Below are 13,350 nucleotides of genomic sequence, written 5' to 3'. Positions count from 1 at the left end.
TTATTGACCTTTAAAGTTCAGACCTTCTCTTGAGTAAGAAATATTCCTTGCAGCTCATCTTTGTGTTTCTCTGTTCCCCTATAGCCAGATTCTAACAAGGAAGGGATGGGAGGAGCACACAAGTCTATCCGTCTCATAATTTTCCTTGGCCTTGGCACTGGCAAGACAAAGGAGATTGATTATTTTAGAACACAATAATTAACTAGGCCGACTAGAAACTGCCAATAATATCAACAAAACAATTCATTAAGGAGAGTAGGTGTTATTGGTTAATAAAGTGACTTTAAACAAAAGTTTGCCATGGGTAAACCAAAATCTCACATAATTAATCTGAAGATGAGGGAGAATTAGCTTTATTTGTCAAGTGTTTCCAAATATTAACCATTAATGAGCATGGCATAAATATTCTTAGAAATGAATCCAGGATATTTCTCTAGAAACCACAACCCTTACAATTTTTGAGAAAATTGCACCTTGTCAATTTTTCATCATCTCATTCCAGTGATGAGGTGAAATGATCATAGATTTTAGAGTCAGACATGGTTTTGAGTTCCACTTTGATATTACCTATTGTCATTGAGGCTTAGTTTTCTCTTAGGGGAAGTAGCTTTGATTTTCTTTGGTTTTCAAGATGGCTGTATAGATCAAATATGACACCTGTCAAGTACCTGGTGTCATGCCATGCCCAATTTCTATCCTTATCTCTGCCTTCCAGAACTGTACGAAGGGCACATATATACCAAATGAACTTACGAAAACATGCAACTTCTCATCTGAAAACTACTCTGCATTCATCCCATTTACAATTAACATCAATGTGATCTAATATTCTAAGATAGGACTTGCTGAATCTCTGAGTGTTTTCTCTTTCGGGCAGTGCAACTCAAGTTTTGGATAGGGAGGAGAGTAGGGAAGCAAAACAACCAAATTAATTGACTCGGATAAATGGGAAAAGGAGTGTTATTCTGAATAAAGTTATTTCCTTGTACTATTCATTGCACAAATAATTATTGGGTGTCTAGTGCAAGTGAGACACTATGCTCAGTGCTAGAAATAAACAGTGAACAAAATAGGTCAAGTCCCTGGTCTCATGGAACTTAAGTGAGAGATACAGAAGCTAAATAACTTAGTACAATATAGAGTGCTATTAACAGTGATCACAATGTTGAGAAAGTTAAAGCAAAATAAGAGGCACAAGAAATGTTGGGGTGTGTGAGGTGTTTCTGTCTTTTATAGGGTGGCTAGAGAGAGACCCTTTAAGGTGACATTTGTGCAAGGGTCTGAAGGGAGTGAGAGTTTGCAGATACTAAGCCAAAGAGTCTTCTATGCAGAGAAATAACAAGTTGCAAAGGCTCTTGAGGAAGGAGGAAACACAGACTGTTTAAAGAATATTAAGAAGATTGATATGGGTGAAGCAAGGATGACAGAGGAGATCGGAGGAATGAGCCATGAGTGGGTTGTTGTCCCCACAGGAGCAATTTGTAAATCTGTGGAGTGTTGTTGGCTGTTACAAGGATTGGGGTGTGCTACTGTGATAGACTCGGTAGAAGTTGGAGATACTAGATATACTGCAATAAGGTGGCATAGTTCTGCACAGTGAAGAATTGTCCTATGTCTTGCCCACTTCTGAAATATCCAAATGGGTATTTGTGTAGTGTAGGCAGGACTGCCACATACAGGGATGTGGGTTGTGGACTGCAGAATTTTTGAAAGCACCATTGACATGGATCTGCTGGGCATGATATCCCCATGGGATTGTGTCATATACAGCTGTAAGTGGCATCCCTGCACAGAGTAAAAAACAAAACAAAACAAAACAAAAACTATTTAGAGTTTTCTGAGTCTAGAATCTAACACCATTTTACATATAAACAAAAGTTTTTAGTTTGCACCATTTTATAATTCCTGCATTTCTTAGGAATGCAACTGTTGCAGTATGTGGATAAAAGAAACTTGTTTTACCTTTTCAAGAACTTGACCAAGAGTTGTTCATTGTATCAGTCAGAGTCCAATCAGAAGAGAGAAATCATGTGGTAAGTGAAAACAGAAAAAGTTTAATATCAGCCATTATTACCTATAAGACAGAATTAGGAGGAGAGATTGGTTAGTAAGAAGAGAATTCTAAGGAATACAAAAATGCTAGTTGGAAGGATCAGCACTATTCCTAGGGCTGAGAGAGAACACACAAGGAAGAACCACCCGCCCTGGGTTGGGGAGGATACTGAGAGCCAGGACTAGATGGAAAGACATGGCTCACTGGATAATAAAGAAGTTGCTGTGGTCTTGCACTAGCAGAACTTGCTGGAAATCACCCTTTTGGAAAGTTGCTGGAACATCAGGGTCTGGGGCAAGCCATCCACTGGAGTGTCTCTCAGAGGCATCCTGCTATGACACTGATTAAGAGGTGTGCCGGAGGAACTGCTGGCCTCTAGGTGCTACTGACCACTGCTCATTGCAGGAGGTGACCGCTGGCTAAAATGTCTGTGCTGCAGAAACCTGTGCTGGGAGAGTTGCAGGCACTGCAGGAGCTGGGTATTGGAGAAGCTGCACCCACTGCGGGTGCTGGACACCAGAGAAGCCTTCGGGCGGCAGGGATCTGGCTCTGAAGAAGCTGTCCATGCTGCAGGAACTGTGTGCTGCAAAAGCCAGACACAATTCAGGAGCCTGCAGAGAGCAGCACACTGGGACCAGGTGGAATCCCCCTTCCTCCTGCACCCTCTACTCACAAAGGCTAACATCTTGTAAATATATATATATATATTTCAAGGAGTGCTCCATTATTGCAGAACAGGAATGAAGAGTACATTTGGGGATGAGGGACAACAAACTGTTAACAGGAACAACCATTTGGAGAAATCATGTCACTCGTAGTAAGCCATTTGTGCTATTTGAGTAGGCACTTTAATATATTTTTATCTGTTTTTGGTGGTTTTATAGATAGATACAATCCTCTGATAGTTTATTATGTTTTCCAGAGTGGTCATGTCTGAGTATTTTGGTCTTGTAATGTCCATTATTTAGTTATTAGTATTTTTCTTTTATTCCTCAATTAGGTCATTATATTAATGTTACATTTTTTTATTGTTGTTCAAGTACAGTTGTCTCCATTCCCCCTCACCACCACTCCCCCCAACCCAGCCATTCCCACTTCCCACCGTTGATCCTACCCCCCTTTAGCTTTATATATTCATATTTTTGAAATGATATATCTAGGTAGGCTGCATTACATATACTTTAATTTCATAATAATTAAAAACAGCTGTTGTGTAGAGCTGTGGATGATTTGATAGGGTTGGGAAGGGCCCTGTACGTCACTGTGAGTGTCAGGGTGAGACAGGAGGCCACTGGAGAGTTTCGAGCAGAGGAATGATGTGATGTGACTCATGTTTGAGAAAGATTGCTGTGGGAGGCCAGAGGAGCAGGCAGGGAGACCAGCCTACCAGCCAGGGTCCCAACAAGAAGCAGAAGGCAAATTCAACTGGGATGGGGACAGGGTGTAGGGAAATACTAAAGCATGAATCACCCAGGAAAAGTGGCAGTTAGAAATTGTTACCATCCTAGGGTCTAAAGGAGTAGAGGAGGAATTTTTATTATCGGATCCAAGAGCTAGCTGAAGCCACCCATGGAGGAGGAACTGGCTTAGAGGATCAGTCATAGCCTCTGCCAGAATCAATTTGCCCAAGAAGGGAGAATGAATAACCCATTTCTTCTCCTCCTGCCCTCTTGTCTTCTGTAGGAGTCGCTCATTGACCAACCCGACTAAGAACCAGTGGACTAGTGAGTCAGGGTCAGACTGACTATGGGAGTCACAGGCTGGGCACAGAAATGCCTAGAATGGATCTGGAAACAAATGCAGACTATCAACTTGGGTCAATTACTTGTAAAAGAACGACAATTACGTCAAATCCCTTTGCTTGATGTGTTATTGCTTATGAGATAACCTAATAAGGTTGTTGATTTATTCTGGAACCCATTTTTGAAAGGCAGTTTCTCTGACCCTATTGTCATAGAGAGAACACAATGGGGTAGCAGGTCAAGAGAAACTCTCCTTGCTACTTTCCTAGGCGGCCCCATCTTTTCTGGCTCTTCAGGTCTGCGCTGTCTTCCTGTCCCCTCCTTACCCAGAAACTTGCATCATGATGATTTTAGCTGGGACGACTAACGCCAAGGATCTGTCCCAGTCTTCATCTTCCTCCATCCACTTCATCAAAACATTGTGTTATTCCAACCTGAAAATGAATTAATCTGAAGAGATTCCTGCCAAGCCACTTGGGTGCTTTAGCCATTACAATCTTTTCCCTTAAACCTCACAAATGTCTTTAAGTATTTCGAGGCCTATCATTTAAAAGTGGGATTAGAGATCTTCAATATTCTCAGCCTTCTCCAGGGATGGGGAAGAACCAATGAGCAGACATGATAAAGAGAATGAAATAATTTTTGCTTATACTGGTCTGAAGCCTTCCTGTTGTATAAAGATGGAAAGGGCTCTCTGCAGAGGCAGCAAAATCCATCTCACCAGAGGTGTTTGGTCATTAACCTTAAAGGGAAATTGTGGAGCAGGTTTAAGTTTGAGCTGTGTTGTTGACTCTCTTACCCTTTTAAGACCCCTTCCAACGCTGAAACTGCCATAGTGTGCAGATGAAGGTGTTTAGAATCGTGACAGCACCTCATCCAGCTTCGGCTTCTGCTTCTGGAGTTGAGGCTGAGAGAAAGCAGAGAATATGGAGAGGGGAAAGTGAGGAGAAAAAACAGCAAGAAGGAATTCATGTTCTACTGTACACGTGGAGCTGTGTTTTACTCATTTCAAGTATAATTAAGCGACAAGGCCAAGTTCTTTTATTAGGGTTACCTTTGGAGCTGGGACCACCTGTCCTCCTGGGTCAATGGTTTTGAGTGTTGGCAATGGAATTGACACTCATCATGCACCAACACAGCTTTGCAACAACGTTTCCCGCCATCCAGCCCTGCCCACTCTAACCTCTGAATGTCAGCTAAGCACTTTCATCTTACATTACATGTTCTGGGACACTGTATGAATTTTCTATTGCTACTAAGAACAAATTACCACAAACTTAATGGTTTAAAACAGCATAATTCATTCACTTACCATTTTGGAGTTCAGAAGCCTGAAATACTCTAATTGTACTAAAATCAAGGGGTAGGCAGGGTTGTGTTCTTTCTGGGGCCCCTAATAGTCTATTTCCTTCCCTTTTCAGCTCCTTGAAACTGCCTGCACTCCTTGGCTTGTGGCCCCTTCCTCCATCTTCAAAACCAGCAGTGCAGCACCCTCAAATGTCCCTTTTTCTCTGATTCACACTGTCTCCATCTTACAAGGCCCCTTGTGATTACATTGGCTCCACCTGGATAATCCATGATAGGCTCCTCATCCCAAGATCCTTAATTTAACCACTTCTGCAAAGTTCCTTTAGCCACACAAGGTAAAATACTCAGGTTCTAGGGATTAGGACATGGATATCCTTGGGAGACTATTAATCTGCCTGCCACAGAATGAACACTTAAAATTTATATGCAGGTCAAGGATAAGATAGAGGCTGGGATGGTGGCAGCAATGTTGAGATACTGCTGCGTGTCCTCTTCACTGTGACCTGCTGAGATTCCCCATCATTTCAGACTGCCTCCCCACCCAGCCATGGCCACGATGCCATCCTAGGAAACGGAGCACTTTGGCACTCATTAGTGCTACTCATTAAATAGTTTTTAGCCCTCCTTTTGGGCATATGGAAGAATTGTATTACCCTGGCCCTTAGGGTTAAATGTGAGCACGTGACTTTCTGTGACCAATGAAATGAGAACAGAAGTGCAAATGTCATTTGTAGGGTGAATTTCAAGCGCTGGGAAGTGCTTTGCCATGTTCACCTTTCCCTGCCAGAACGAACTTGGCAGCACACAGATAAATTCTCCCTTGGCCTGGGTTCCTGAGTGAGCATGAGTAGAGGAAGGCCTCCTAACTGACCCCTAATAAACAAACAGCCCAAATAAGAGATGAGCCTTTGTTCTTTTAAGTTACTCAGATTTGGGGGAAACTTTTGCTGCAGCTTAACCTAGCCTGTCCTGATTGACACAGGAATTGTTCTTAGCAAACCGGATCAGGACTTACCCCCTATCCTGATCCTTCTCACCAGGGCACCATTCCTCATGACCTACTCCCTGTTTACTTGCTTGACCTCAAGACGGCCTGGCCACTTGAAGCCCAGTCTGGAGGATGTTGTTCATCCACGTCTCCACTCAGCTTTCTAAAATACACAGACTGAGAGCTAGAGCAAGCATATCGGCCTGGACTGAGAGAAATACCATGATAATTGTGTCTTTGAATGGCTGCATGTCTGATCCACGCAGCAGCCCCATGTGGACTTTGAGTACCAAACTTCACTGCTGTCCCCTACCTGGAATAGCCCTTCCCTTTCTCTCTGCACCTGCTAGTAGCACTGTTACTCTGGCAGCTAGTAGAATTTCTGCTCACTCTGAAGACCTCTGTGAGCCTTTGCTCCTGACCCATGGACACCACCTGTCTGGCCGAGAACAGGTAAGATGGCCCTATGGCAGCTGACTCCGTCAGTTTTTCTCATGTGCCTCCACACTCTTTCGCCAGCTCTCTGCTGAAATTCCGCCAGCTACACGAGAGCCCAATAATTGGTGCTAATTTCCCCAGGAGAGCCTGAATGTGCTCCAAGAGCTCCTCAGCCCCATTCACCCATCAGCAGGAAAGGGCGGAGTCTGAAGAACAGTCAGAAGAATGTTTTTCTGACTTAGCAGTGCACTGGCCTGGGCAAACTCAGACCCAGCCCTGCTAGCGGAGAGGTTTTCATGGGGCAAATTCAGCCCCATTAGTGGACTTTTAAATAAATCCAGCCCATTCCCACAGTGCACACCTGAGGATGCATCGTCCATCCCTTGTTTCCAACCGCCCTCCTGCTTGCCTGACCTCTCCTCTCCAGGTCCTGTCCCCGCCCCCCCCCCCCCCCCCGCCCCGCTCCTCCTCCCCCCCGCCCCCCCCCCCCCCGCAGCATCTCTTTTCCTTAGCGACTCGTTCAGATGCGACGCTACAACTTTAAAATGAGCCGTTTTCTTTAGCACAGCTTTTCCTACTTCTCTGGCTCAGGCACCTACCGCCTTAGGTGCCAGGGGGCTTCTGCCCCTTCCCCTGGCCCCGGGAAACCCAGCGCTGCTGGGGCAAGTCTCTCAAACGCTCTCCTCAGCAGCGTCAGACCTGATCAGTGCTCACTAGTGGCATCGGAGTGGATTTTTCAATTTTTAAAGATGGCTTGACATGAAACAAAGAGTTCAGACATGTACTAAAGCTTATACTTGCAACGATTAGCTTTTAGATGCTTCCACTCATTCTAAGGAAATAATCCAGGAGTTCCCTGAAAGGGGGCGGGAGACTAATACCTGCGAGAACCTCTAGGTCGTGATGTTTATGTTTGAACTCATAGCCGGCAGTCAGGATTCTTACCAACTAATGGCTAAGAGATTGCTCTGCTTTCTGGTGACAGTTCAGCGTCTTCCCGCCAGGCAAGTGCACGGATGCGATCTCAAGCAGATGTGAACACAGCACAGTGCTGCTCTCCTCTGTGCTCACGGCGCTTCCGTGCAAGGAGAGGAGGGCGAGCAGGATAAAAGGGCAGCGTGGGCGTCCTTGAGCCGCTACCTACAAATCAGATATAACTACAATTAGGACACTTGGGAAATTAAACCATGAAAGTTCATCCTCCGATATTGAATTTTAAGGTGATTTTCGGTTATGTAGCACGATGCGAGGAGATCATTTTGAAAATGTGGTCAGTAGGAATATTAGTGTGAGGTTTTCTAGGGCAACTTATTAGGAAGTTGCCTCAGAACCTTCTAATAAATACCAGGATGCCTGGAAGAATTGTTTTACGTTCCCTAATACTTGTTTTCTGTGAAATTCATTCCACTGAACCTCCAAAACAAAAATAAAAAGAATGGGAAATATATTTTTCTTTTTTTCAGTCATTCAGTGTAACAGAAAAATTCAGTTATAAGAAATTTTAGATTCTTAAAAATCTAGACACTCACAAGTAATTTGCTAAATTTGGAGTATAGAATAAACCAGATAAAATAATAAAATAAATTAAACTGCCAACTGCCCAATACACTGACTCCTGGTTCATCTTGTGATATGCCTGGAACCCAATAAGCTGCTTTTCTCTCCATATTTTGTGTATATTGATCCAGGATAACCTTTTGATAATTGTTAGATTGACTGAAGGCATGACACGTTTCTGTTTAAGGCACGAGTGGGAAGGCGAGAGGCTATAGCAGGAGGGATGACAGAAAGCACTCTTACGAACAGCACAAGCACAATAGTCCATTTTTTTTCAATGTAAAATAAAAAATTGAAAATGATTTAATTCCCATTTATATCTCATATCTTCACTACGTAGAGTGTAACAGAACGAATAAAAATGAGGTTCTTTATTCTTTATGAAATGATGGACTAAATGAAACTCTTTATATTTATTGGTAAGTAACTGTGTGTGTTGCGTGCTTCCAGAATTCAGTGACTTTGCACCGTGCGACCACGTCAACATCATCTCCTTCTCCCCTGACCAAATTACTCTGCAAGATGGATTTTCTATGGCTAACAGCTTCAGCGTTAATGGAAAGAAGTGTTTGTCAGACAAACCACAGCACGTCAGGGTTGCGCACGTCAGGGTTGCTAAGTGAGTAACAAGGATTTCTACAGATCCCTAACAGACTGGAGAACAGGAACAGTGGGTGTAAGTCTCAGCTCTGATATTAATGATGGTTAACCTTGTACAAGCCACTCAGACCTTTGAGCCTTAGTTTCTTCATCTGCAAAATGGATGTGATAGCATTTCTCCGGTCTGCTCCTGCCTTTCTAACTGGCTCAGGCTCTCTGTGGGCCTTGCTTGGATTTTCTGTGCTGGCTCTCACATTCACACAGATCGGCCTGACTGCCCTCCCACCTTCTTCTGCGCAGCAAACTCATTTGCAGCATTAAGCCCTTGGAGAAGCAGCTCCTTCTTCAGCCCTGCTTCTCAAGTAAACGTGATTGTGCCTTCCTTAGAGACATTAAGGGATTTGGCATATTCTTTGATAGAGGAGATTTCCTGGCATCCTGTGACTGTTCTTTACACATTACTGTCCTTGAGACTGCTGGGGATTTGGGGTCCCACCTTCCCTCCTCCATTCTCTCCTCAACACCCAGCAAGGCACCTGACCCTCAGCGGCACTGGTAAATGTCTGCGGGTTGAATTGGTGTAGAGCCTGCTTGCTCCAGGGGTGCTGTTGGTTGTTTTGAAAATCGGAGGAAGACAGAGAGTTAGATAGGAGCAGATTTCTTCGAAACTATCTTTGTTGCTTCTGATTCCTTTCTGCTCACGCAGCTGTATGGATGGGTCATGGCAACACTCACCACGAAACTCTCAGTTCCAGATATAAGAATCTGGTGCAGTCATGTAGCTGTTTCTTTCAGGTTAAATAAGCCCCAATTCCTGTAGTCATGATTTATAGACCCCATTTCCAACTCTTTAATCATGTTCATTGCTTTTCTCTGGAGCCACTCCAAGTTCTCCACTCTCTTATGTTTCAGGCACCAAACTGGACATGGTATTGAAATACCGGGTGAAACAATTATCTGAAGGTTTCTATATTTAATATTCTTATTTACACATAAATGCTTTCTTCTCTAATCAGTCTACAAATATTAACTAGGCACTTATGCTCCCCCTGGCACTGGCTTCAAAGTTTTTGGCAGTTTTAAATGATGTGACTCGTCTGTGTGAGACAGGCTTTCTTTGGTGGCATTACATGGAAAACATTATATTTGTAAGCATCTGCATGGTAGTTATTTATATAACAGCGGAGAGGCTTTCCATGTCAGTAAACATGCTGCCTCTTAGCTGGTTTGTTTACGTGAAATTAATGTAATAGCTCATCTGCTCCAGGACTATAACAAGTATGCTCCTTATTCTATATTACACTGTAAATCATAAAAAGAAGCAGAAATGATCTAGTGATTTTTGTGCATTATAAATTTTAACATGGTCAAATTTTTTTTATTTTTTAAAGATTTTATTTATTTATTTTTAGAGAGGGAAGGGGGGAGAAAGAGAGAGAGAGAGAAACATCAATGTGCGGTTGCTGGGGGTCATGGCCTGCAACCCAGGCATGTGCCCTGACTGGGAATGGAACCTGCGACACTTTGGTTTGCAGCCTGTGCTCGATCCACTGAGCTACGCCAGCCAGGGCAACATGCTCAAATTTAATTCTAACATAAGTTTTATTCTAGTTCAGCTGATCATTAAGTGTTTTTCTCTATTGTCATTAAAGAGATTTCAGTTGGAACTAAAATATTATTAACATTAAACTACTTAAACACAGTAAATTGTATCACTGCTATATGCTGCTTTATCTCTGAAAGCATTTTTTATGTCTCTTATCTCCTATATCTCTCATAAGAACCTTATTAATAAAGAAGGGTAAGAACTGTCATCACCATTGTCCATTTGGTGACTCTGAGGTACCAGCAGAGGCAAAGTTCAGCCAAGATCATTCCAGTTAACTGGGAGATAAGTGTTCTGACTTAGATAATTGTTCTCACTAGAGTTTCTCAAAGCTTGAGAAAAAATTGGACAAGCACTACTATATAAGACCCCTAGAGATGAAAACTTCTAGGAAATCCAAAATAAGGTTCTAAAATGTTTAGTATGTAATAAGTGTTATTTGGAAATGAAAGACTTAATACACATAAAACCCATGTAATGTGATATAATTATATCATCAACAATATGATTAAAATATTGACAACAATATTATTCATAGTGTAGGTATTGTGGTCTGCTAAAATAGCTCAAAATTAATGATATTTATTAGTCAGGAATATCTACCTGTTATCTACCTATCATCCATGGTTTATTATATGGCATTGGCTCACATGATTAAGGAGGCCGAGGAGTCCCAAGACCTGCTTTTGGCAAGGCGGAGACCCAGGAAAGCCAACATTCAAACCGTAGTTACAGTCTGAGTCCACAGCCTTAGAACCAGGAGAGCTGATGATGGTGTTTGTCCTTGTTCAAAAGCCAGTATGTCTGAGTCTTGAGAAGAGCCTGATGCTTTAGTCTGGGTCTGAAGACTGGACAGGACCAATGCCCCGGCATGAGCAGGGAGGCAGGAGGAGTTCCTTCTCATGCAACCTTTTTGTTCTTTTCAGATCTTCAATTGATTAGATGAGGTTCACCAACCTCAGGGAGGGCAGTCTCTTTATTCAGTCTATGCATCCAAATGTTTACCTCATTCAGAAACACTCTCACAGTCACACCCAGGATAATGTTTGACCAAATTTCTGGGTACCTTATGGCTCAGTCAAACTGACACACAGAATTAACCATCACAAGATGCACGATGAACATTTTAAAAACCTAACAGAGTGGTTATGTACCTCTGTGATTATGTCATAAACTCACTTGTAAGTAATGTCAAAATTCTAATTTTGAGCCCCCCTAAGTATATTGAATCATGGGCCAAGTGTTGTTTCTGATATTGTACTCTAAAAAGGCCCTGCTTTCATTACACTACCTGGTGCCAAATGCTTCATTTCTCAAGATGGAGGCATAAGGAAGCTATAAGAAGGCCGACATAAACCAAGCCTTGTTCTTAAGCATTGTGGAATCAATTTTCTTTGAATCGCATCGCTTCTTTCATGCACTGCATCAAATATGCTTAAATATATAAAAAATAAAAATAAAAGTTTTATTTTTTGTAGTCAGTTTGCAGAAGATTTAGCTAAATATATATTCCTTTCTCTGGTCTCCTTCAATATTACTGCAATCTTTATCCATTTATGTGAACAAGTGTTTTTAAGTTGTATAAAAATATTTACATCCCCAAGTTGTTCTTAAAAGTTTTTTAATTAGGATGCTCAATGTCACTAGTCATCAAAAAAATTAAAATGAAAACTGCCATGAGACATCACCTCAGACCTGTCAGAATGGCTGTCTTCAGTCTGCAAAGGACAAGTGCTGGAAAGAATACGGGGAAAAGGGAGCCCTCATACACTGTTGGTGGGGATGCAGATTGGTGCAGCCACTGTACAGAACAGTGTGGAGGTGCCTCAGAAAATTAAAGGTGGAACTGTCTTATGTCCCAGTCACTTCTGGGGTATTTATCTGAAGAAGCTCAGAACACTAATTTGAAAGAATATACACACTCTTATGTTTATTGCAGCATTATTTACAATAGTCAAGATATGGAGGCAACCCAAGTGCCCATCAATAGACGAGTGGATAAAAAAGTAGTGGTACATATATACATATAATGGAATATTACTCAGCCATAAAAAGGAATGAAATCTTACAATTGTGACAGCATGGACGGATCTGGAAAGTATTATGAGAAATGAAACAAGTCGGTCAGAGAAAGACAAATACCATACGATTTCACTTATATGTGGAATCTAAAGTACCATATGAACAAACACAACAGAAATAGACTCATAGGTACAGATAGATGATGGATGGGGACTGGATGAAAAATGTGAAGGGATTGAGAATACAGATTGGTAGTTACAAAGTAATCATGGGGATGTAAAGTACAGTATAGGGAATACAGTTCCTAATATTGTAATGACTATGTGTGGTGCCAGGTGGGCACTGGAAGTATTTAGGGAACACTTTGGAAAGTACATGACTGCCTAACTACTACACTGTATACTAGTACAAAATAATATTCAATGTAAACTGTAATTGATAACTAAAATTAAATAAAATTTTAATAATCTTATTTTAGAATCCCTTTTAAACAACTGGCTCTATTGTGATATTATTCTTATACCATAAAATTCACCAAAGTGCACAGTTGAATAATTTTTAGTAGATTCACAGTTGTGTAACTGTGACCACGCTCAATTTTAGAACATTTTTATTGTCCCTAAAGGAGACCCCCACATCCATTACTAGTCACTTCTCATTCCTCCCTATCCCACCCACTAACCTATTCTATTTCTATGCCTCTATAAAGAGTGCCTATTCTGAAAATTTCATATAAATGAAATTATACAATATGGGGTCTTTTCTCATTGTCTTTTTTCCATTTAGCGTTTTTTTCAAGGTTCATCCATGTTATAGCATGTATCAATACTTAATTACTTTTTAACAAATAATAGTCCACTGTAAGGATATACCACAATTTATTCATCAGTTGATGGACATTTGGACTGCCTCCAAGTTTGTGATACTATGAATAATGCTGTTATGAAAAATCGTGTACAAGTTTTTGGCGGATATGTCTTTTCATTTCCCTTGGGTGTATACCCAGGATAAGAAAGACTGGGTCCTATAGTAACTC

This window comes from Phyllostomus discolor, chromosome 6 (assembly GCF_004126475.2).
Source record: "Phyllostomus discolor isolate MPI-MPIP mPhyDis1 chromosome 6, mPhyDis1.pri.v3, whole genome shotgun sequence".
NCBI classification, from domain to species: Eukaryota; Metazoa; Chordata; class Mammalia; order Chiroptera; family Phyllostomidae; genus Phyllostomus; species Phyllostomus discolor.
This window is presented reverse-complemented; position numbering follows the sequence as displayed.